At 50.0% G+C, this 25,852-nt stretch overlaps 1 protein-coding gene across 4 annotated transcripts in view; it reads left to right on the top strand.

Moving 5' to 3' along the window:
• Positions 1-25,852, top strand: part of lpp (LIM domain containing preferred translocation partner in lipoma) — a 672,742-nt gene that overhangs the window by 13,031 nt on the left and 633,859 nt on the right. The window contains exon 1 of one of the 4 annotated variants that reach the window (XM_072473630.1): positions 23,083-23,161. The exons of the other annotated variants lie outside the window; for them this stretch is intronic. The gene's annotated coding sequence lies outside the window, so the exon portion shown is untranslated. Of the gene's footprint in view, positions 1-23,082; positions 23,162-25,852 lie in introns of those variants that run through there. 4 annotated transcript variants of the gene reach the window in all.

A 25,852-nucleotide genomic window follows, 5' to 3' on the forward strand; every position in this document is an offset into this window, starting at 1 on the left:
CGCATTGCAGAGTGACCGCATTGCAGAGTGACCGTATTGCAGAGTGACCGCATTGCAGAGTGACCACATTGCAGAGTGACCACATTGCAGAGTGACCGCATTGCAGAGTGACCGCATTGCAGAGTGACCACATTGCAGAGTGACCACATTGCAGAGTGACCACACTGCAGAGTGACCACACTGCAGTGTGACCACATTGCAGAGTGACCGCATTGCAGAGTGACCGCATTGCAGAGTGACCGCATTGCAGAGTGACCGCATTGCAGAGTGACCACATTGCAGAGTGACCAGCCCCACATTGCAGAGTGACCGCATTGCAGTGACCACATTGCAGTGTGACCGCATTGCAGTGAGACCGCATTGCAGAGTGACCACATTGCAGTGACCACATTGCAGTGTGACCGCATTGCAGTGAGACCACATTGCAGAGTGACCACATTGCAGAGTGACCACATTGCAGAGTGACCACATTGCAGAGTGACCGCATTGCAGAGTGACCGCATTGCAGAGTGAGCGCATTGCAGAGTGACCGCATTGCAGAGTGACCGCATTGCAGTGTGACCACATTGCAGAGTGACCGCGTTGCAGTGTGACCACATTGCAGAGTGACCACATTGCAGAGTGACCGCATTGCAGAGTGACCGCATTGCAGAGTGACCGCATTGCAGAGTGACCACATTGCAGAGTGACCGCATTGCAGAGTGACCGCATTGCAGAGTGACCGCATTGTCGTGTGACCACATTGCAGAGTGACCACATTGCAGAGTGACCGCATTGCAGTGTGACCACATTGCAGAGTGACCACATTGCAGAGTGACCACATTGCAGAGTGACCGCATTGCAGAGTGACCGCATTGCAATGTGACCACATTGCAGAGTGACCACATTGCAGAGTGACCGCATTGCAGAGTGACCGCATTGCAGAGTGACCACATTGCCGTGTGACCACATTGCAGTGTGACCACATTGCAGAGTGACCACATTGCAGAGTGACCACATTGCAGAGTGACCACATTGCAGAGTGACCACATTGCAGAGTGACCACATTGCAGAGTGACCGCATTGCAGAGTGACCGCATTGCGGAGTGACCACATTGCCGTGTGACCACATTGCAGAGTGACCGCATTGCAGAGTGACCGCGTTGCAGAGTGACCAGCCCCACATTGCAGAGTGACCACATTGCAGAGTGACCGCATTGCAGTGTGACCACATTGCAGAGTGACCACATTGCAGAGTGACCGCATTGCAGAGTGACCGCATTGCAGAGTGACCACATTGCCGTGTGACCACATTGCAGAGTGACCGCATTGCAGAGTGACCGCGTTGCAGAGTGACCAGCCCCACATTGCAGAGTGACCACATTGCAGAGTGACCGCATTGCAGTGTGACCACATTGCAGAGTGACCACATTGCAGAGTGACCGCATTGCAGAGTGACCGCATTGCAGAGTGACCGCATTGCAGTGACCACATTGCAGAGTGACCACATTGCAGAATGACCGCATTGCAGTGTGACCACATTGCAGAGTGACCACATTGCAGAGTGACCGCATTGCAGAGTGACCGCATTGCAGTGTGACCACATTGCAGAGTGACCACATTGCGGAGTGACCACATTGCAGAGTGACCACATTGCAGAGTGACCGCATTGCAGAGTGACCGCATTGCAGAGTGACCACATTGCAGAGTGACCACATTGCAGAGTGACCGCATTGCAGAGTGACCGCATTGCAGAGTGACCACATTGCAGAGTGACCACATTGCATTGTGACCACATTTCAGAGTGACCAGCCCCACATTGCGGAGTGACCACATTGCAGTGTGACCACATTGCAGAGTGACCGCATTGCAGAGTGACCGCATTGCAGAGTGACCACATTGCAGAGTGACCACATTGCAGTGTGACCACATTTCAGAGTGACCAGCCCCACATTGCGGAGTGACCACATTGCAGTGTGACCACATTGCAGAGTGACCGCATTGCAGAGTGACCACATTGCAGAGTGACCACATTGCAGAGTGACCAGCCTCACATTGCAGAGTGACCACATTGCAGAGTGACCACATTGCAGAGTGACCACATTGCAGAGTGACCGCATTGCAGAGTGACCGCATTGCAGAGTGACCACATTGCAGGGGGACCGCATTGCAGAGTGACCACATTGCAGAGTGACCACATTGCAGAGTGACCGCATTGCAGAGTGACCGCATTGCAGAGTGACCACATTGCAGAGTGACCGCATTGCAGAGTGACCACATTGCAGAGTGACCGCATTGCAGGGGGACCGCATTGCAGAGTGACCACATTGCAGAGTGACCACATTGCAGAGTGACCACATTGCAGTGTGACCACATTGCAGAGTGACCGCATTGCAGAGTGACCACATTGCAGAGTGACCGCATTGCAGAGTGACCGCATTGCAGAGTGACCGCATTGCAGAGTGACCACATTGCAGAGTGACCGCATTGCAGAGTGACCGCATTGCAGAGTGACCACATTGCAGAGTGACCGCATTGCAGAGTGACCGCATTGCAGAGTGACCGCATTGCAGAGTGACCGCATTGCAGTGTGACCACATTGCAGAGTGACCACATTGCAGAGTGACCACATTGCAGAGTGACCACATTGCAGAGTGACCGCATTGCAGAGTGACCACATTGCAGAGTGACCACATTGTAGAGTGACCAGCCCCACATTGCAGAGGGACCGCATTGCAGAGTGACCACATTGCAGAGTGACCACATTGCAGTGAGACCACATTACAGAGTGACCGCATTGTAGAGTGACCGCATTGCAGAGTGACCACATTGCAGTGAGACCACATTGCAGAGTGACCACATTGCAGTGAGACCACATTGCAGAGTGACCACATTGCAGAATGACCAACCCCACATTGCAGAGTGACCATATTGCAGAGTGACCACATTGCAGAGTGATCACATTGCAGTGACCACATTGCAGAGTGACCACATTGCAGTGAGACCACATTGCAGAGTGACCACATTGCAGTGAGACCACATTGCAGAGTGACCACATTGCAGTGAGACCACATTGCAGAGTGACCACATTGCAGAATGACCAACCCCACATTGCAGAGTGACCATATTGCAGAGTGACCGCGTTGCAGTGACCACATTGCAGAGTGACCACATTGCAGAGTGACCGCGTTGCAGAGTGACCGCATTGCAGAGTGACCACATTGCAGAGTGACCACATTGCAGAGTGACCGCGTTGCAGAGTGATCACATTGCAGTGACCACATTGCAGTGAGACCACATTGCAGAGTGACCACATTGCAGTGAGACCACATTGCAGAGTGACCACATTGCAGTGACCACATTGCAGAGTGACCACATTGCAGAGTGACCACATTGCAGAGTGAGAATGCATCGTGAGTGTTGTTATTCATGTCTATGAATTCAGAGTTTGTTCCCTGTTGTTTTATCTCCTGCTCTGTGATTTTTCAAACATGACTTTTTGTTGTTTCCTCTAAAAGTGGGACCAGCTGCTGAGGAACATTTGATTGGCATCCCTTCCAAACATTCACTCCCTCCACCACCAAATCCCAGTAGCAGCTATGTGTCCCATGTACAAGAGGCACTGCAGGAACTCATCCAAAGGTCCTTTAACAGCACCTTCCAAACTCCTGACCTCCACCATCTAGAAGGACGAGCAGCAGATACCTGGGAGCCCCACCAGCTGGAGGTTCCCCTCCGAGTCACTCACCACCCTGACTTGGAAATATATTGCCGTTCCTTCACTGTCACTGGGGCAAATTGCTAGAACCTCCTCCCTAACAGCACTGTGGGTGTACCTACACCTCTTGAGGCTGCAGCGGTTCAAGAAGACAACACACCCCCACCTTCTGAAAGGCAATTAGAGATGGACAATAAATACTGGGCCTGGCCAGCATAAAATCCACATACTTAGTGCTGGACTTCCCATCATAATTCTCCATCACATCCTTTAATAAATGTGAGGCTGTGAGGTTTTGATGTCCAGAGTGTGTTAGCTTCCAGCAATTGAGGGTGTGAATATTTCAGACAGACGCCTGCCTCGATGTCTGTCAGTAATCTTTACAGTGGCCTCGATGGTAGGTGTGATTCCGCTATTGACAAAGTGTTGCAGTACCCCTCAAAACAGAAGTGTATTTAAGAACGCACACTATGTTTTGTCACACAAACTCTTGACCTTTTATAAAGTGCAGAGATAAGTGATGAACCCTTTTTCCACCAACACAACTGCCTCAACCCTATAAGGTGGTGGTGACTCACTCTGCAGTGCAAACAGCTGCCCTGAATCTTAACCAGTTCACAAACTCTTCACGTTAATGTTAGTTTGGACATTGTCTTGCTGGACTGTTGGAGAGATTGGGGTTGTGACCAAGGGTATCTGAAGGCTCTAACTGCGGAGGTCCCAGCACACCGTACTGGAGAGTGTTCCGGGAGAGATAGGACTGCATCGCTGCGGTGTGTTCAGCATCACGAAGGTTGTCACCCAGTCCCCTGATATCGCATTGCTTTCCCGTCACCTCTGGTGCATACTGAGGGGGACTGCATGGCAAAATGCACATCTCTGTTAAAAATGAAATGAAATGAAAATCGCTTATTGTCACAAGTAGGCTTCAATGAAGTTACTGTGAAACGCCCCTAGTCGCCACATTCCGGCACCTGTTCGGGGAGGCTGGTACGGGAATTGAACCGTGCTGCTGGCCTGCCTTGGTCTGCTTTCAAAGCCAGCGATTTAGCCCTGTGCTAAACAGCAGGATGCAAAGCGATGGACTGTCGATGCAGTTTCCCAATTGTGCTCTCTTTAAATATACCAAGGGATAGGAAAGTTGCGCTTTGCTCAAGTCTCACTGTGTTTGCTAAGTTATAAAACCAGTAATGAAAATAAATGTCGTAAAACATTTAAAATATAAAACTGGGCAGCACGGTAGCATTGTGGATAGCACAATTGCTTCACAGCTCCAGGGTCCCAGGTTCGATTCCGGCTAGGGTCACTGTCTGTGCGGAGTCTGCACATCCTCCCCGTGTGTGCGTGGGTTTCCTCCGGGTGCTCTGGTTTCCTCCCACAGTCCAAAGATGTGCAGGTTAGGTGGATTGGCCATGATAAATTGCCCTTAGTGTCCAAAATTGCCCTTAGTGTTGGGTGGGGTTACTGGGTTATGGGGATAGGGTGGAGGTGTGGACCTTGGGTGGGGTGCTCTTTCCAAGAGCAGGTGCAGACTTGATGGGCCGAATGGCCTCCTTCTGCACTGTAAATGCTATGGTGAAAACATATCTAAAATTGCCTCATGATAGGGTTCAAAGGTTTATCATTATGTATATATTGTATCTCTGTATAAAAGCATCAGCTAAACCTCAAAAATGGTTCAGGAGAGTGGTTTCAGGAACAGAGTTTCCGACGGAAATAAAGGAAAGAGAAATCAATTTGAAGAAACTATTGTTTCTACCTGTCACCCAAGAAACCACAGGCACAGGAGCCGAAAACAAAAAGAAAGCAATTCTTAAAGTAAATATAGATGCTGTAAATGCAAGCACTCAATCAGCAGTTTGTTTTGAAGTATTTTGAGCAGATAACAACGAAACTGAGATTCTCGCAGGGAGGAGTAGATGTCAAGCTGGAGTTTGCACCAATTAGAAACTCAAAGAATTTGCAAACTGCTCCACTATTTAGATAAAATGTTCAATTGAAACCAAGGTCTTTGAACTGGCTAAATTTTAGAAGTAAATGTTCACAGGAGGAAATGAAAAGATACGAGAGAGTTCAGTTGCTATTAGTCAGGGAGCTGGAGGAAGAAGTATGCACATAAATGAGAGATTTGAGTTTTAAAAAAAAATAATCATAGAAATTTCAACTCCCCAGATAGGAATTGAATAGAGTTGGTCGGTAACTGGGATGAGGGACTGGCATTCCTCCTATGTCTGCAGTACTCTGTTTTTTTAAATAGAAATTTAGAGTATTCAATTATTTATTTTCCAATTAAGGGGCAGTTTAATGTGGCCAATCCACCTGCACATCTTTTTGGGTTGTGGGGTTGAGACCCACGCAGACACGGGTAGAACGTGCAAACTCCATACGGACAGTGACCCGGAGCCGGGATCAAACTCGGATCCTCAGCACCATGAGGTAGCAGTGCTGACCACTGCGACACTGTGCTGCCCAGGTGCAGTACGCTTTCTAACCCAATATATAAAAAGCTCAACCAGGGAAGATTCACTGTTGGATGCACTAATGAGGAATGAACCAGTGCAGATAGTAGAAGTATAATTTGTGGGAACATTTGGGCAATAGTGATCATAATTATACATTTTAAGATGATGATTGAGAAGGACATAAGGATGATGAACACCAAGTTAATAAATTGGGGAAATGCTGATTTTGAGGAGCTGAAAATAAAACTGAAGTAAATACGGGCAGCACTGGAGCACAATGGTTAGCACTGTTGCTTCACAGCTCCAGGGTCACAGGTTTGATTCCCGGCTTGGATCACTTTCTGTGCGGAGTCTGCACATTCTCCCCGTGTCTGCGTGGGTTTCGTCCGGGTGCTCCGGTTTCCTCCCACAGTTGATACCACCCTTGGCCAAAATCCTCAGCACTTCCTAGTGCCGTATCCCTCTATACCCATCCTATCCATGTGTTTGTCAAGATGCCTTTTGAACACCGTTAATGTATCTGCTTCTACAACCTCCCCTGGCAACGCGTTCCAGGCACTCACCACCCTCTGTGTAAAAAACCTGCCTCGCACATCTCCTCTAAACCTCTGCCCCATGGACCTTAAACGTATGCCTGCTGGTGACTGACCCCTCACCCTGGGAAAGAGTGCCTGCCCATCCACTCTATCCATGCCCCTCATAATTTTGTAGACCTCTATCAGGTCGCCCCTCAACCTCCGTCTTTCTAATGAAAACAGTCTGAGTCTATTCAGCCTCTCCACATAGCTAACACCCTCCAGACCAGGCAACATCCTGGTAAACCTCCTCTGCATGCTCTCCAAAGCGTCCACATCCTTCTCGTAGTGTGGCGACCAGAATTGTGCTCAATATTCCAAGTGCGGCCTTACCAAGGTTCTATTCAACTGCAGCATGATTTGCCAGTTTATATACTCGATGCCCCGTCCAATGAAGGCAAGCATTTTGTTTGCTTTCTTGACTACCTTGTCCACTTGTGTTGCCACCTTCAAAGATCTGTGGACCTGCACGCCCAGATCGCTCTGACTTTCTATATTCCTAAGAGTTTTACCATTTACGGAATATTTCCCCTCTATGTATACCCCGCAGGGCAAGAGCTATAGCTGGGGGAAGGGCAATTATGATGCCATTATAAGACCATAAGACATAGGAGTGGAAGTAAGGCCATTCGGCCCATCGAGTCCCCTCCACCATAGAATCTTGCCAACAACCGAGGTTAGGCTAATTGGCCTATAATTTTCCATCTTTTTCCTTGTTCCCTTCTTGAACAGGGGGGTTACAACAGCGATTTTCCAATCCTCTGGGACTTTCCCTGACTCCAGTGACGTTTGAAAGATCATAACTAACGCCTCCACTATTTCTTCAGCTATCTCCTTTAGAACTCTAGGATGTAGCCCATCTGGGCCCGGAGATTTATCAATTTTTAGACCTCTTAGTTTCTCTAGCACTTTCTCCTTTGTGATTGCTATCATATTCAACTCTGCCCCCTGACTCTCCGGAATCGTTGGGATATTACTCATGTCTTCTACTGTGAAGACTGACGCAAAGTACTTATTCAGTTCCTCAGCTATTTCCTCGTCTCCCATCACAAAATTACCAGCGTCATTTTGGAGCGGCCCAATGTCAACTTTTGCCTCCCGTTTGTTTTTAATGTATTTAAAGAAACTTTTACTATCATTCCTAATGTTACTGACTAGCCTACCTTCAAATTTGATCCTCTCTTTCCTTATTTCTCTCTTTGTTATCCTCTGTTTGTTTTTGTAGTCTTCCCAATCTTCTGGAAGGGGATTATAAGAGACAAGATTTATAATCATCTAGATAGGAATAATATGATTAGAGATAGTCATCATGGCTTTGTGAAGGGTAGGTCATGCCTCACAAACCTTATCGAGTTCTTTGAGAAGGTGACTGAACAGGTAGACGAGGGTAGAGCAGTTGATGTGGTGTATATGGATTTCAGTAAAGCGTTTGATAAGGTTCCCCACGGTAGGCTATTGCAGAAGATACAGAGGCTGGGGATTGAGGGTGATTTAGAGATGTGGATCAGAAATTGGCTAGCTGAAAGAAGACAGAGGGTGGTGGTTGATGGGAAATGTTCAGAATGGAGTTCAGTTACAAGTGGCGTACCACAAGGATTTGTTCTGGGGCCGTTGCTGTTTGTCATTTTTATCAATGACCTAGAGGAGGGCGCAGAAGGGTGGGTGAGTAAATTTGCAGACGACACTAAAGTCGGTGGTGTTGTCGACAGTGCGGAAGGATGTAGCCGGTTACAGAGGGACATAGATAAGCTGCAGAGCTGGGCTGAGAGGAGACCTGATAGAGGTCTACAAAATTATGAGGGGCATAGACAGAGTGGATAGTCAGAGGCTTTTCCCCAGGGTAGAGGGGTCAATTACTAGGGGGCATAGGTTTAAGGTGAGAGGGGCAAGGTTTAGAGTAGATGTACGAGGCAAGTTTTTTACGCAGAGGGTAGTGGGTGCCTGGAACCCGCTACCGGAGGAGGTGGTGGAAGCAGGGATGATAGTGACATTTAAGGGGCATCTTGACAAATACATGGATAGGATGGGAATAGAGGGATACGGACCCAGGAAGTGTAGAAGATTGTAGTTTAGTCGGGCAGCATGGTCGGCACGGGCTTGGAGGGCCGAAGGGCCTGTTCCTGTGCTGTACATTTCTTTGTTCTTTGTTCTTTGTTCTTGAGAGGTGGCAAATGGAGTTTAATGTAGAGAAGTGTGAGGTGATTCACTTTGGAAGGAATAGCAGGAATGCGGAATATTTGGCTAATGGTAAAGTTCTTGGAAGTGTGGATGAGCAGAGGGATCTAGGTGTCCATGTACATAGATCCCTGAAAGTTGCCACCCAGGTTGATAGGGTTGTGAAGAAGGCCTATGGAGTGTTGGCCTTTATTGGTAGAGGGATTGAGTTCCGGAGTCAGGAGGTCATGTTGCAGCTGTACAGAACTCTGGTCCGGCCGCATTTGGAGTATTGCGTACAGTTCTGATCACCCCATTATAGGAAGGACTTGGAAGCTTTGGAGCGGGTGCAGAGGAGATTTACCAGGATGTTGCCTGGTATGGAGGGAAAATCTTATGAGGAAAGGCTGATGGACTTGAGGTTGTTTTCGTTAGAGAGAAGAAGGTTAAGAGGAGACTTAATAGAGGCATACAAAATGATCAGGGGGTTAGATAGGGTGGACAGTGAGAGCCTTCTCCCGCGGATGGAAATGGCTAGCACGAGGGGGACATAGCCTTAAACTGAGGGGTAATAGATATAGGACAGAGGTCAGAGGTAGGTTCTTTACGCAAAGTATGGTGAGGCCGTGGAATGCCCTACCTGCAACAGTAGTGAACTCGCCAACATTGAGGGCATTTAAAAGTTTATTGGATAAGCATATGGATGATAATGGTATAGTGTAGGTTAGATGGCTTTTGTTTTTTGACTTCCCATGTCGGTGCAACATCGTGGGCCGAAGGGCCTGTACTGCGCTGTATCGTTCTATGTTCTATGTTAGACCTAACAAAATGCATTACCTCACATTTGCCCGGATTAAACTCCATTTGCCACTTCTCTGCCCAAGTCTCCAACCTATCCATGTCCTGCTGTATCCTCTGACAATCCTCAACACTATCTGCCACTCCACCAACCTTGGTGTCATCCGCAAACTTACTAATCAGACCGGTTACATTTTCCTCCAAATCGTTTATGTACACCACAAACAACAGAGGCCCCAGCACCGATCCCTGTGGGACACCACTATTCACAACCTTGTATTCAGAAAAAACACCCTTCTGCTGCTACCCTTTGCCTTCTGTGACCGAGCCAGTTCTGTATCCATCTTACCACCTCACCTCTGATCCCGTGTGGCTTCACCTTTTGTACCAGTCTGCCATGAGGCACCTTGTCAAAGGCTTTACTGAAGTCCATGTAAACAACATCTACCGCCCTCCCCTCATCAATCATGTTTGTTTCCTCCTCAAAAAACTCGATCAAGTTAGTCAGGCACGACCTTCCCCATGCAGACGACACTAAGATAAGCTGAGATAAGTGGTAAAGCAAAAAGTGCAGAGGATACTGGAAGTCTGCAGAGGGATTTGGGTAGGCTAAGTGAATGGGCTAGGGTCTGCCAGATGGAATACAATGTTGACAAATGTGAGGTTATCCATTTTGGTAGGAATAACATCAAAAGGGATTATTATTTAAATGATAAAATATTAAAACATGCTGCTGTGCAGAGAGACCTGGGTGTGCTAGTGCATGAGTCGCAAAAAGTTGGTTTACAGGTGCAACAGGTGATTAAGAAGGCAAATGGAATTTTGTCCTTCATTGCTAGAGGGATGGAGTTTAAGACTAGGGAGGTTATGCTGCAATTGTATAAGGTGTTAGTGAGGCCACACCTGGAGTATTGTGTTCAGTTTTGGCCTCCTTACTTGAGAAAGGACGTACTGGCACTGGAGGGTGTGCAGAGGAGATTCACTAAGTTAATCCCAGAGCTGAAGGGGTTGGATTACGAGGAGAGGTTGAGTCGACTGGGACTGTACTCATTGGAATTTAGAAGGATGAGGGGGGATCTTATAGAAACACATAAAATTATGTTTTGGGGCAGCACGGTAGCATTGTGGATAGCACAATTGCTTCACAGCTCCAGGGTCCCAGGTTCGATTCCGGCTTGGGTCACTGTCTGTGCGGAGTCTGCACATCCTCCCCGTGTGTGCGTGGGTTTCCTCCGGGTGCTCCGGTTTCCTCCCACAGTCCAAAGATGTGCAGGTTAGGTGGATTGGCCATGATAAATTGCCCTTAAGTGTCCAAAATTGCCCTTAGTGTTGGGTGGGGTTACTGGGTTATGAGGATGGGGTGGAGGTGTTGACCTTGGGTAGGGTGCTCTTTCCAAGAGCTGGTGCAGACTCGATGGGCCGAATGGCCTCCTTCTGCACTGTAAATTCTATGATCTATGAAGGGAATAGATAGGATAGATGCGGGCAGGTTGTTTCCACTGGCGGGTGAAAGCAGAACTAGGGGGCATAGCCTCAAAATAAGGGGAAGTAGATTTAGGACTGAGTTTAGGAGGAACCTCTTCACCCAAAGGGTTGTGAATCTATGGAATTCCTTGCCCAGTGAAGCAGTAGAGGCTCCTTCATTAAATGTTTTTCAGATAAAGATAGATAGTTTTTTGAAGAATAAAGGGATTAAGGGTTATGGTGTTCGGGCCGGAAAGTGGAGCTGAGAACCCAAAAGATCAGCCACGATCTCATTGAATGGTGGAGCAGGCTCGAGGGGCCAGATGGCGTACTCCTGCTCCTAGTTCTTATGTTCTTATGTTCACAAAACCATGCTGTCTATCGCTTATGAGTCCATTCATTTCCAAATGGTATAAGTGCTGTCCCTGAGAATTCTCTCCAATAATTTGGGCAGCACGGTAGCATTGTTAATAGCACAATTGCTTCACAGCTCCAGGGTCCCAGGTTCAATTCCGGCTTGGGTCACTGTCTGTGCGGAGTCTGCACATCCTCCCCGTGTCTGCGTGGGTTTCCTCCGGGTGCTCCGGTTTCCTCTCAGAGTCCAAGGATGTGCAGGTTAGGTGGATTGGCCGTGATAAATTGCCCTTAGTGTCCAAAATTGCCCTTAGTGTTGGGTGGGGTTACTGGGTTATGGGGATAGGATAGAGGTGTTGACCTTGGGTAGGGTGCTCTTTCCAAGGCCCGGTGCAGACTCGATGGGCTGAATGGCCTCCTACACTGTAAATTCTCTGAAAAGAAATGGGGTGAACATAATGGCAAACAATGATGCAGAGCAAGAGAGGAAGATATATAAAATGGCGTTCGACAGAATGCAGGCAAAATCTATTCCGCGAAAAGGAAAAGACAAACTAAACAGGAGCAAGACTCTGTAGTTGAATAAAGACATAAAGGATCAATTGAAGTTCAGCAAAGAGACAAACCTGAAGTACATAAACAGCAGAGGAGAGCATAGTGAGGGAGAATAGAAGAGAAGTCAGAAACAATTTAGGAAGGCAAAGAGGAATAATGAAATTAAATTATCAAGGAACACAAAACAAAACGGTGAAATATGAAGGATGTGACAGAAATAGAACAATTAACGGATAGACAGGATAAAATCACTGGGAATGATGGAGAGATTGTCAAAATATTTAACTTCTATTTCACTTAAACATTTGCAAAGGAGATCGAGCCGGCAGGCGTGAGGCTGAATGATGAGGTGAATAAGGAGATTGATATATTTTGGGATGTGCTGTCGGAGGGACAGGGAATGCTGTCGGAGGGACACGGAATGCTGTCAGAGGGTCAGTGCTCAGGGAGTGTTGTCAGAGGGTCAGGGAATGCTGTCGGAGGGACAGTGCTCAGGGAATGCTGTCGGAGGGACAGGGAATGGTGTCGGAGGGACAGGAAATGCTGTCGGAGAGTCAGGGAATGCTGTCGGAGGGACAGGGAATTCTGTCGGAGGGACAGGGCTCAGGGAATGCTGTCGGAGGGACAGGGAATGCTGTTGGAGGGTCAGTGCTCAGGGAATGCTGTCGGAGGGACAGGGAATGCTGTCGGAGGGACAGGAAATGCTGTCAGAGGGACAGGGCTCAGGGAATGGTGTCGGAGGGACAGGGAATGCTGTCGGAGGGACAGGGAATGCTGTCGGAGGGACAGGGCTCAGGGAATGGTGTCGGAGGGACAGGGAATGCTGTCGGAGGGACAGGAAATGCTGTCGGTGAGTTAGGGAATGCTGTCGGAGGGACAGGGAATGCTGTCAGAGGGACAGGGCTCAGGGAATGGTGTCGGAGGGACAGGGAATGCTGTCGGAGGGACAGGGAATGCTGTCGGAGGGACAGGGAATGCTGTCGGAGGTTCAGTGCTCAGGGAATGCTGTCGGAGGGACAGGGAATGCTGCCGGAGTGTCAGTGCTCAGCGAATGCTGTCGGAGGGTCAGGGCTCAGGGAATGCTGTCGGAGGGACAGGGCTCAGGGAATGCTGTCGGAGGGACAGGGAATGCTGTCGGTGAGTTAGGGAATGCTGTCAGAGGGACAGGGCTCAGGGAATGCTGTCGGAGGGACAGGGAATGCTGTCGGAGGGACAGGGCTCAGGGAATGCTGTCGGAGGGACAGGGAATGCTGTCGGAGGGACAGGGCTCAGGGAATGCTGTCGGAGGGACAGGGAATGCTGTTGGAGGGACAGGGAATGCTGTCGGAGGGACAGGGCTCAGGGAATGCTGTCGGAGGGACAGGGAATGCTGTGGTGTTGTTGGTGCTGTATTTTGAATGGACCTTTCAACATGCTCCATCTGCCTTTCACACTCATGCAAAAATCCTCCGGTGGTTATTGGAAGAAGAACAGGAAGTTCTTCACTGTGTCCTGACTCATACTTGTGTTCAGCAACATCCCATTTGTGGAAGAATGATCTGTTGATTAGTTGCAAAGAATTTGGGTGAACAACCAATCAATCATTTGTATTTACGAAGCAACTTTCATGAAGAGAAATTTTCAAATTCCTTCACAAATTGTCACACCCATAGGGAGAGAGATTTAGGGAAGCAATGAGCAAAGTGGCCTGACAGAGAGTTTGCAGAATAGGACAGCACCAGATAAGGTTCGAAACGAGTTTCCTGCAGCAGGTTTCAGTGTTCCGCTTGGCAGCGACTGAGGAAATTCTGCAGACAGTTGACATTCAGGCAGTTGTAGTGATGGATGAGGGAGATGGGGGAAGAGCTTGGGTTGATGGATGGTTGATAGTTTCTGGGTGATGAATGACAAAATGTGATGCAGCTTAGATTCAGCTGGTTCTGATGGAAAGTGGGCAGATGATAATATCTGTGACTACCTGAGGAGTATTCATGCATCTCGACGTGAGGGGGTTACGATGTGTCTACGTGGGGGGTTACGATGTGTCTACGTGGGAGGTTAGAAATACAGGAAATAGGAGCATGTGGAGACTATTTGCCATTTGAGCTAGCTCCGCCATTCGTTATGATCAAGGAATGATCGTCCAACTCCATAACCTGTTCCCCTTTTGCCCCATATCCTTTCATCCCTTTCGCACCAAGTGCTATATCTAATCCTTCTTGAAACCATACAATGTTTTGGCCTCAACTAATTCCACAGGCCGACCACTCTCTCAGTGAAGAAATGTCTCCTCATCCCTGTCCTCAATGGTCTACCCCGTATCCTCAAACTGTGATCCCTGGTTCTGGACACACCCACCATCGGGAAAATCCTCCCTGCAGCTACTCTGTCTAGTCCTGTTAGAATTGTAGAGGTTTCTATGAGATCCCCCCTCGTTCTTCTAAATTCCAGCGAATATAATCCTAACTGACTCAATCTAACCTCATATATCAGCCCTGACATTCCAGGAATCAGTCTGGTAAACCTTTGCTGCACTTCCTCTGGAGCAAGAACATCCTTCCTCAGAGAAGGAGACCGAAACTTAGCACAATATTCCAAGTGTGGCCTCACCAAGGCCCTGTACAATTGCAGCAACACATCCCTGCTTCTGTACTCGAAACCTCTCGCAATGAAGGCAAACATACCATTAGCCTTCTTTACCACCTGTTGCACCTACATGCTTACCTTCAGCGACTGGTGTACGAGGACATCCAGGTCCCGCTGCACACTCCCCTCTCAAAGAACAAAGAACAAAGAAATGTACAGCACAGGAACAGGCCCTTCGGCCCTCCAAGCCCGTGCCGACCATGCTGCCCGATTAAACTACAATCTTCTACACTTCCTGGGTCCGTAACCTTCTATTCCCATCCTATTCATATATTTGTCAAGATGCCCCTTAAATGTCCCTATCGTCCCTGCTTCCACTACCTCCTCCGGTAGCGAGTTCCAGGCACCCACTACCCTCTGCGAAAAAAACTTGCCTCGTACATCTACTCTAAACCTTGCCCCTCTCACCTTAAACCTATGCCCCCTAGTAATTGACCCCTCTACCCTGGGGAAAAGCCTCTGACTATCCACTCTGTCTATGCCCCTCATAATTTTATATACCTCTATCAGGTCTCCCCTCAACCTCCATCGTTCCAGTGAGAACAAACTGAGTTTATTAAATCGCTCCTCATAGCTAATGCCCTCCATACCAGGCAACATTCTGGTAAATCTCTTCTGCACCCTCTCTAAAGCCTCCACATCCTTCTGGTAGTGTGGCGACCAGAATTGAACACTATACTCCAAGTGTGGCCTAACTAAGGTTCTATACAGCTGCAACATGACTTGCCAATTCTTATACTCAATGCCCCGGCCAATGAAGGCAAGCATGCCGTATGCCTTCTTGACTACCTTCTCCACCTGTGTCGCCCCTTTCAATGACCTGTGGACCTGTACTCCTAGATCTCTTTGACTTTCAATACTCTTGAGGGTTCTACCATTCACTGTATAATCCCTACCTGCATTAGACCTTCCAAAATGCATTACCTCACATTTTTCTGGATTAAACTCCATCTGCCATCTCTCCGCCCAAGTCTCCAGACAATCTAAATCTTGCTGTATCCTCCGACAGTCCTCATCGCTATCCGCAATTCCACCAACCTTTGTGTCGTCTGCAAACTTACTAATCAGACCAGTTACATTTTCCTCCAAATCATTTATATATACTACAAAGAGCAAAGGTCCCAGCACTGATCCCTGTGGAACACCATTGGTCACAGCCCTCCAATTAGAAAAGCATCCCTCCATTGCTACTCTCTGCCTTCTATGGCCTAGCCAGTTCTGTATCCACCTTGCCAGCTCACCCCTGATCCCGTGTGACTTCACCTTTTGTACTAGTCTACCATGAGGGACCTTGTCAAAGGCCTTACTGAAGTCCATATAGACAACATCTACTGCCCTACCTGCATCAATCATCTTAGTGACCTCCTCGAAAAACTCTATCAAGTTAGTGAGACACGACCTCCCCTTCACAAAACCGTGCTGCCTCTCACTAATACGTCCATTTGCTTCCAAATGGGAGTAGATCCTGTCTCGAAGAATTCTCTCCAGTAATTTCCCTACCACTGAAGTAAGGCTCACCGGCCTGTAGTTCCCGGGATTATCCTTGCTACCCTTCTTAAACAGAGGAACAACATTGGCTATTCTCCAGTCCTCCGGGACATCCCCTGAAGACAGCGAGGATCCAAAGATTTCTGTCAAGGCCTCAGCAATTTCCTCTCCAGCCTCCTTCAGCATTCTGGGGTAGATCCCATCAGGCCCTGGGGACTTATCTACCTTAATATTTTTTAAGACACCCAACGCCTCGTCTTTTTGGATCACAATGTGACCCAGGCTATCTACACCCCCTTCTCCAGACTCAACATCTACCAATTCCTTCTCTTTGGTGAATACTGATGCAAAGTATTCATTTAGTACCTCGCCCATTTCCTCTGGCTCCACACATAGATTCCCTTGCCTACCCTTCAGTGGGCCAACCCTTTCACTGGCTACCCTCTTGCTTTTTATGTACGTGTAAAAAGCCTTGGGATTTTCCTTAACCCTATTTGCCAATGACTTTTCGTGACCCCTTCTAGCCCTCCTGACTCCTTGCTTAAGTTCCTTCCTACTTTCCTTATATTCCACGCAGGCTTCGTCTGTTCCCAGCCTTTTAGCCCTGGCAAATGCCTCCTTTTTCTTTTTGACGAGGCCTACAATATCACTCGTCATCCAAGGTTCCCGAAAATTGCCGTATTTATCTTTCTTCCTCACAGGAACATGCCGGTCCTGTATTCCTTTCAACTGCCACTTGAAAGCCTCCCACATGTCAGATGTTGATTTGCCCTCAAACATCCGCCCCCAATCCATGTTCTTCAGTTCCCGCCTAATATTGTTATAATTAGCCTTCCCCCAATTTAGCACATTCGTCCTCGGACCACTCTTATCCTTGTCCACCAGTACTTTAAAACTTACTGAATTGTGGTCACTGTTACCGAAATGCTCCCCTACTGAAACATCTACCACCTGGCCGGGCTCATTCCCCAATACCAGGTCCAGTACTGCCCCTTCCCTAGTTGGACTGTCTACATATTGTTTTAAGAAGCCCTCCTGGATGCTCCTTACAAACTCCGCCCCGTCTAAGCCCCTGGCACTAAGTGAGTCCCAGTCAATATTGGGGAAGTTGAAGTCTCCCATCACCACAACCCTGTTGTTTTTACTCTTTTCCAAAATCTGTCTACCTATCTGCTCCTCTATCTCCCGCTGGCTGTTGGGAGGCCTGTAGTATACCCCCAACATTGTGACTGCACCCTTCTTATTCCTGATCTCTACCCATATAGCCTCACTGCCCTCTGAGGTGTCCTCTCGCAGTACAGCTGTGATATTCTCCCGAACAAGTAGCGCAACTCCGCCTCCCCTTTTACATCCCCCTCTATCCCGCCTGAAACATCTAAATCCTGGAACGTTTAGCTGCCAATCTAATTTATAGCCATTCAAATAATAATCTGCCTTCCTGTTTTTGTGACCAATGTGGATAATCTCGCATTTATCCAAATTATACAGCATCTGCCATTCATTTTCCCACTCACTCAACTTGGCCAGATCACACTGAAGAATCTCTGTAAAAAAGCAAATTACTGCGGATGCTGGAATCTGAAACGAAAGTGAAAATGCTGGAAAATCTCAGCAGGTTTGGCAGCATCTGTAGGGAGAGAAAAGAGCTAATGTTTCGAGTCCGATGACAAAGCTTTGACAAAGAGTCATTGGACTCGAAACATTAGCTCTTTTCGTCCCTACAGATACTGCCAAACCTGCTGAGATTTTCCAGCATTTTCTCTTTCGAAGGATCTCGGTATTCCTTCCCAGCTCACCATCCCACCCAACTTTGTGTCATCTGCAAAATTGGAGCTATTACATTTTGTTCCCTCATCTAAATCATTCATATATATTGTGAATAGCTGCGGTCCCCCACTAATCACTGCCTGTCATTCAGAAAAAGACCTGTTTATTCCTACTCTTTTTTTCCTGTCTGCCAACCAGTTTTCTATCCATCTCAATACACTACCCCAATCCCATTCACTTTAATGTTACACGCTAATCTCTGAGTGGGACTTTGTCGAAAAGCTTCTGAAAGTCCAAATAAACCATATCCACTGGCTGCCCCTCATCCACACTCCGCCTAATAATAATCTTTATTATTGTCACAAGTAGGCTTACATTAACACTGCAATGAAGTTACTGTGAAAAGCCGCTAGTCGCCACATTCCGTTGCCTGTTCGGGTACACAGAGGGAGAATTCAGAATGTCCAATTCACCTAACAGCATGTCTTTCGGGACTTGTGGGAGGAAACCGGAGCACCCGGAGGAAACCCACGCAGACACGGGGAGAACGTGCAGACTCCGCACAGACAGTGACCCAAGCCAGGAATCCAACCTGCGACCCTGGCGCTGTGAAGCAACTGTGTTAACCAGTACTAGTTCCATCCTTGGAAAATTCCAGTCGATTTTTCAAGCATGATTTCCCTTTTCTAAATCCATGCTGACTCTGTCCGATCCTGCCACCGTTTTCCAAGTGTTCTACTATTAAATCTTTTATGACGGACTCTAGAAAATTTCCCGATATCACTATGTAAGATGTATCTGTGTGAGGAGGTTACGATGTCTCTGTGAGGAGGTTACGATGTCTCTGTGGGGAGGTTACGATGTCCCTTTGAGGAGGTTACAATATCCCTGTGAGAGGCTACAGTGTCTCTGAAGAGGTTACAATGTTTCTGTGTGAGGGGGTTACGATGTTTCTGCGTGAGGGGGTTACGATGTTTCTGTGTGAGGAGGTTACGATGTCTCTGTGTGAGGAGGTTACGATGTCTCTGTGTGAGGAGGTTACGATGTCTTTGTGTGAGGGTGTTACGATGTCTCTGTGTGAGGAGGTTACGATGTCTCTGTGTGAGGAGGTTACGATGTCTTTGTGTGAGGATGTTACGATGTCTTTGTGTGAGGATGTTACAATGTCTCTGAGGGGGTTATAATGTCTCTGAGGGAGTTACAATGTCTTTGTGTGAGGGGGTTACGATGTCTCTGTGTGAAGGGGTTACGATGTCTCTGTGTGAGAGGGTTACGATGTCTCTGTGAGGGGGTTACGATGTCTCTGTATGAGGGGGTTATGATGTCTCTGTGTGAGGGGGTTACGATGTCTGTGTGATGGGGTTACGATATCTCTGTGTGATGGGGTTACGATGTCTGTGTGATGGGGTTATGATATTTCTGTGTGAGGGAGTTACAATGTCTCTGTGTGAGGGGGTTATACTTTTTGTGTGAGGAGGTTGTGATGTTTCTGTGTCAGGAGGTTAGCATTTTCTGTCAGGGGGTTACGATGTTTCTCTGTCAGCAGATTACGATGACTGTCAGGGGATTAAGATGTCTCTGTCAGGGGGTTACGATGTATCTGTGTCAGGGGTTACGATGTCTCTGGGTCAGGGTTATGATGTCTCTATTCTGGGTTACGATGTCTCGGTGTGAAGGTGTTACGATGTCTCGGTGTGAGGGGGTTACGATGTCTCAGTGTGAAGGTGTTACGATGTCTCAGTGTGAGGGTGTTGTGATGTTTCGGTGTGAGGGTGTTATGATGTCTCGGTGTGAGGGTGTAACAATGTCTCGGAGTGAGGCTGTTATGATGTTTCGGTGTGAGGGTGATACGATGTTTTGGTGTGAGGGTGTAACAATTTCTCGGAGTGAGACTGTTACGATGTTTCGGTGTGAGGGTGATACGATGTTTTGGTGTGAGGGTATTTTGATGTTTCGGTGTGAGGGTGTTACGATGTCTCGTAGTGAGGGTGTTGCGATGTCTTGGTGTGAGGTTGTTAGGATGTCTCGGAGTGAGCCGGCTGCAACGGCTCTGTGAGGTTACAATGTTCCTCTACGAAGAGGTTACGATATCTGTGCGAGGGTGTTGCGATGTCTCGGTGTGAGGGGGTACGATGTCTCTGTGTGAGGGCGTTACAATGTCTCTGAGGGGCTTACAATGTCTCTGTGTGTGGGTGTTACGATGTCTCAGTGTGAGGGTGTTGCGATGTCTCGGTGTGAGGGTGTTATGATGTCTCGGTGTGAGGGTGTAACAATGTCTCGGAGTGAGGCTGTTACGATGTTTCGGTGTGAGGGTGATACGATGTTTTGGTGTGAGAGTGTAACAATTTCTCGGAGTGAGGCTGTTATGATGTTTCGGTGTGAGGGTGATACGATGTTTTGGTGCGAGGGTATTTTGATGTTTCGGTGTGAGGGTGTTACGATGTCTCGTAGTGAGGGTGTTGCGATGTCTTGGTGTGAGGTTGTTACGATGTCTCGGAGTGAGCCGGTTGCAACGGCTCTGACGTTACAATGTTCCTCTGCGAGGAGGTTATGATGTCTCGGTGTGAGGAGGTTATGATGTATTTGTGTGAGGACGTTATAGTGTCTCTGAGGGGCTTACAATGTCTCTGTGTGTGGGTGTTACGATGCCTGTGTGAGGGGGTACGATGTCTCTGTGTGAGGGCGTTACAATCTCTCTGAGGGGCTTACAATGTCTCTATGTGTGGGTGTTACGATGTCTGTGTGAGGGGGTTACAATATCTCTGTGTGAGGGGGTTACGATGCCTCTGTGTGAGGGGGTTACGATGTTTTGGTGTGAAGGTGATACGACGTTTCGGTGTGAGGGTGTTACGATGTCTGAGTGAGTCGGTTGCAACGGCTCTGTGAGGTTGCAATGTTCCTCTGCGAGGAGGTTACGATGTCTCAGGGTGAGGGTGTTACGATGTCTTGGTGTGGGGTGGTACAATGTTTCGGTGTGAGGTTGTTACGATGTGTTATGGGAGAGGTGTTTTCAGAACCCCAAAATGTATCATGGAGTTCCCCCCCCCCCCTTTAATGGATTGTTGCTTTTGAAGCACACGGCTTGTTCCCCAGGTGTGATATTACAATTATGGACACGTGGTTTTAAAAACAAAACAATGTTTATTCCATGAACTCAAATTAACCTTTTAAATAAACATTGGATCTCTTAACACCCCTTACTTCAAAGATAATCCCGAAAATAATACAACACTACCCAATCCTGCAAACTGTTCCTTTACACATCCAAAAGACTGAACAAATTCTTCAAACAGAAGCACATTAGATTTATATTCAATACTGAGACCTTTTTACAATTCCAATTTCACCAAAGGATTAAGAAATAGTCCTTCATGGCAGAGATCCCCAGCAATGCAGCTCACAGCCACACCCAAGCTTTCTTCAAACTGAAACTAAAACTCCCAAAAGCAGAAGTGAGCTCAGCTCCCCCCTGTGCCATCACTTCAGTAATATGATCAGCTTCATTTCTTAAAGGTACATTTCTTAAACATCCAATTCTTAATCACAAAATAGCTCTGTAAACCGCTGACACTACCCCCTTCTCCAGTCCCCCTGTCATCAGCACCTCCTCCGGCAATGTGGAGGCCGGCTCCACCGGAAGCCCTGTATCTCCTTTCTGGCAAAACCTGCATGTATCTAACCATTTCCCCTGGCTCCAGTCCATACTTCGCTTCCAGCTCCTTCAGTCCTGCAAACCGACCCTTAAGAAACAAATCTTTTAGTGTCTTAATCCCTTTCTCCTCCCATTTCCGAAAATTTCCATCCCACCTCCCTGGCTCAAATCTGTGGTTCCCCCGAATCGGCATTTCCCTTGACTCTGCCCCCAACCCGAAGAGTTGGTGAAACTGCCTCCAAATTCTCAATGAAGCTATTATTACCAGACTCCCTGAGTATTTCCTCGGGGTTATCGGGAGCGGCGCTGTTGCTAGTGCTTTCAATCCCGACCCCCTGCACAAACTCTCCTCCAGTCTGACCCACTGGGAAACAACCCCTCTGACCCAGCTCCGCACCTTCTCCACATTTGCCACCCAGTAGTAATACATCAGGTTCGGACGACCCAAACCCCCTGCCTGCCTTCCCCTTTGCACCTTTCTAACTCTGGCCACCTTCCCTCCCCATATGAACAAAGTAATCCTTCCCTAAATCTCTCTGAAAAAAGCCTTTGGCAGGAAAATCGTCAGGCATTGAAAAATAAACAGAAATCACGGCAACTCGTTCATTTTAACGCCTGTACCCGACCTGCCAGTGACAGAGGGAGACCGCCCCACCTTGCCAGATCCGCTTTCACTCTCCCCACCAAACTAGAAATGTTGTACCTGCGGAGCCCCCCCACTCCCGGGCAACCTGCACCCCCAGGTATCTAAAGTGAGTCCCTGCCCTACGGAATGGCAGCCCCCCCACCCCTGCCCCCACCCCGGCTGAGACACCACAAAATACTCACTCTTGTCTAGATTTAGTTTGTATCCCGAGAAAGACTCAAACACCCGAAGCAGCTCCAATATTCCCCCTACCGACACTCTCGGTTCCGACACGTATAGCAGCAAGTCATCGGCATTTAAGGACACCCTATGCTCTATCCCGCCCCCCCGCACTATTCCTTTCCATACCCCCGAATTTCTTAATGCGATGGCCAAAGGCTCAATCGTGAGTGCAAACAGCAGGGGGGACATAGGACATCCCTGTCTAGTCCCACGGTGGAGAGAAACGTTTCTCGAGCTGATGTTGTTTGAACACATTTGTATGTTAACTTTAAACATTTACATCTGACGCATTGATTTGAATTCAGTAAACTTGGCTGATAATAGAGTGGGAAAAATTGCCTCTAAGATAGAAAGAAGCGAATCAAGCTCGTTCTTTCTGATATACGGAGTGTCACTATTAAAGTTAGAGATGGGTTTAGTTTGTGTGTTGGGTGGTGAGCTAGAGACTGGTGTGCGGGACAATTCCTTTTCTTGAGTTGTTTTCTGAAGATTGAGACTGTGGCTGCAATATTTTGCAGAGTTTGTTGTAATTTCCCATATTTGGAATTGTTGAGCAGTTGTTGAGATGGGAGGGAAGGGGAGGGATGTTGGAGCGAGGATTTGGTTGTTTCCAGTAGGTTTCCTGACAGTAGCCGGGGTGCATCCAGCACTGGGCCAGTGGATTGAAGGACAGGCTGTAACCTAACTCGGCCCAGCCTCTCTGTAAGTGCAACTCTTCACATTTAATCTCAGGAGGGAAAAGGAGACCATCCCTCCCACCACAGAGAAAAATCCTAAAGGGAGCAGACAAAACGGGTTTGTACAGGGACAGAGAGAGGGTGAGAGACGGCGAGACAGAGATGGGGAGAGGGAGAGATCAGGGGGGAGAGGAAGAGACGAGGAGGGGGGTGGGCAAGACTGGAAGGAGAGATGGCGAGGGGGAGAGGGCGGGTTCAGGGGGGGGAATAGGGCAAAATGGGGAGGGGGGTGGGGCGAGACGGGAAGGGGAGATGGCAAGAGGGCGAGACAGTGAGGGGGAGAGGGCGAGGCGGGAAGGGGAAAGGGCGAGACAGAAAGGGGGCGAGACGGGGAGAGGGCGAGACGGGGAGAGGGCGAGACGGGGAGAGGGCGAGAGGGGAGAGGGCGAGATGGGGAGAGGGCGAGACGGGGAGAGGCGAGACGGGGAGAGGGCGAGAGGGGGAGCGGGCGAGAGGGGGAGCGGGCGAGAGGGGGAGGGGGCGAGAGGGGGAGACGGGGGGAGGGCGAGACGGGGGAGAGGGCGAGACGGGGAGGGCGAAACGGGGGAGAGGGGGAGAGGGCGAGATGGGAGGGCGAGACGGGGGGAGGGCGAGACGTGGGAGGGCTAGACGGGGAGGGCGAGACGGGGCGAGAGGGTGAGAGGGCGAGACAGGGAGAGGGCGAGATGGGGCGAGAGGGCGAGATGGGGCGAGAGGGCGAGATGGGGGAAAGGGCGAGACGGAGAGAGGGCGAGACGGGGAGGGCGAGACGGGGGGAGGGCAAGACGGGGGGAGGGTGAGAGGGCGAGACGGGGGGGAGAGGCGAGACGGGGAGAGGGCGAGATGGGGAGAGGGCGAGACGGGGAAAGGGCAAGACGCGGGAGAGGGCGAGACGGGGGAGGGAAGAGGGCTAAACGGGGACAAGGGGTGACGGGGTGAGCGATAGGGTGAGACGGGCGAAATGGGAAGTGGGAGAGGGCAAGAGGGGAGGGGGATAGGGGGGTCGGTGTGGGGGTTGACGGGGGTGGGGGGGGATTGTGCAGGGTGTCTGGGGGGGGATTGTGCAGGGTGTCTGGGGGGGGATTGTGCAGGGTGTCTGGGGGGGGATTGTGCAAGGTGTCTGGGGGGGCTTGTGCAGGGTGTCTGGGGGGCTTGTGCAGGGTGTCTGGTGGGGGGCTTGTGCAGGGTGTCTGGGGGGGGTTTTGCAGGGTGTCGAGGGGGGTTGTGCAGGGTGTCTGGGGGGGGTTGTGCAGGGTGTCGGGGGGGGTTGTGCAGGGTGTCTGGGGGGGGTTGTGCAGGGTGTCTGGGGTAGGCTCTGCAGGGTGTCTGGTGGGGTTGTGCAGGGTGTCTGGGGGGGGGATTGTGCAGGGTGTCTGGGGGGGGGGTTGTGCAGGGTGTCTGGGAGGTGGGGGGGGTAGTGCAGGGTGTCTTGGGTGGGGGGGATTGTGCAGGGTGTCTGGGGGGGGTTGTGCAGGGTGTCTGGGGGGGGTTGTGCAGGGTGTCTGGGGGGGATTGTGCAGCGTGTCTGGGAGGTGGGGGGGGTTGTGCAGGGTGTCTGGGGGGGTTGTGCAGGGTGTCTGGGGGGGGTTGTGCAGGGTGTCTGGGGGGGGGCTGTGCAGGGTGTCTGGGAGGTGGGGGGGGGGTTGTGCAGGGTGTTTGGGGAGGGGTTGTGCAGGGTGTCTGGGGGGATTGTGCAGGGTGTCTGGGAGGTGGGGGGGGGTTGTGCAGGGTGTTTGGGGAGGGGTTGTGCAGGGTGTCTGGGGGGGTTGTGCAGGGTGTCTGGGGGGGGTTGTGCAGGGTGTCTTGGGGGGAGTTGTGCAGGGTGTCTGGGAGGTGGGGGTTGTGCAAGGTGTCTGGGAGGTGGGGGGGTTGTGCAGGGTGTCGGGGGGGGGTTGTGCAGGGTGTCTGGGGGGGGGGGGTTGTGCAGGGTGTCTGGGGGTGGGATTGTGCAGGGTGTCTGGGGGTGGGATTGTGCAGGGTGTCTTGGGGGGGGGGTTATGCAGGGTGTCTGGGGGGGGATTGAGCAGGGTGTCTGGGGAGGGGATTGTGCAGGGTGTCTGGGGGTGGGATTGTGCAGGGTGTCTGGGGAGGGGTTGTGAAGGGTGTCTGGGGTGGGGTAGTGCAGGGTGTCCTGGGGGGGGGGGGGATTGTGCATGGTATCTGGGGGGGTGTTGTGCAGGGTGTCTGGGGAGGGGTTGTGAAGGGTGTCTGAGGGGGGTCGTGCAGGGTGTCCTGGGGGGGGGGGATTGTGCATGGTATCTGGGGGGGTGTTGTGCAGGGTGTCTGGGGGGGATTGTGCAGGGTGTCTGGGGAGGGGTTGTGAAGGGTGTCTGGGGGGGATTGTGCAGGGTGTCTGGGGGGGATTGTGCAGGATGTCTGGGGGGTGGGGGGGGAGTTGTGCAGGGTGTCTAGGGGGGGGTTGTGCACGGTGTTGGGGGAGGGGTTGTGCAGGGTGTCTGGGGGGGGTTATGCAGGGTGTCTTGGGGGGGGGTTGTGCAGGGTGTCTGGGAGGTGGGGGGGGTTGTGCAGGGTGTCTTGGGTGGGGGGGATTGTGCAGGGTGTCTGGGGGGGGTTGTGCAGGGTGTCTGGGGGGGGGTTGTGCAGGGTGTCTGGGGGGGGTTGTGCAGGGTGTCTGGGGGGATTGTGCAGGGTGTCTGGGAGGTGGGGGGATGTGCAG

This window comes from Scyliorhinus torazame, chromosome 14 (assembly GCF_047496885.1).
Source record: "Scyliorhinus torazame isolate Kashiwa2021f chromosome 14, sScyTor2.1, whole genome shotgun sequence".
NCBI classification, from domain to species: Eukaryota; Metazoa; Chordata; class Chondrichthyes; order Carcharhiniformes; family Scyliorhinidae; genus Scyliorhinus; species Scyliorhinus torazame.